Genomic DNA, 406 nt, shown 5'->3' on the forward strand with positions numbered 1-406 from the left:
TTGTGCCTAAAATGAAATTGCTGACTCCAATAATAGTTGCAAATTCCACCGCCTCTTTCAGCTATGATTCTCAAAGCACGTTTGAATGGAAAGATAGCAAGTTAGTTTCTCACAAATGCCTAGGGTGGGAGTGGGGGGCGGAAATGCAATGATAATAATCACTTCTTGATAGACAGATATTTTCTGACCTGAGGAGTGCTATTTTTAATCAAAGCTCTCCTGAAATAGAAAACAGTGTCAAATTGCCAGACTATACATTTCAAAATAGTGACTTGGAAAAAACTGTCCCACTTTAGCATGCCTTATCTCCAGCAATGCAGAGCAGGACCAGTTCAAAATTATCCCTTAGAAGCTGCCCTCGTGTTACTTTTGAAGAGAACTTTAAAAGTATGGGCCAGCTTCTTCT

The 406-nt window shown here is 39.7% G+C and overlaps 1 protein-coding gene across 1 annotated transcript in view; it reads left to right on the forward strand.

Moving 5' to 3' along the window:
• The window catches only part of LOC104491997 (mitogen-activated protein kinase kinase kinase kinase 4-like), a 65,047-nt gene that overhangs the window by 19,117 nt on the left and 45,524 nt on the right, over nucleotides 1–406 (forward strand). The window lies entirely within an intron of this gene.

Source organism: Buceros rhinoceros, unplaced genomic scaffold (assembly GCF_000710305.1).
Source record: "Buceros rhinoceros silvestris isolate BGI_N320 unplaced genomic scaffold, ASM71030v1 scaffold5184, whole genome shotgun sequence".
Classification (NCBI taxonomy): Eukaryota; Metazoa; Chordata; class Aves; order Bucerotiformes; family Bucerotidae; genus Buceros; species Buceros rhinoceros.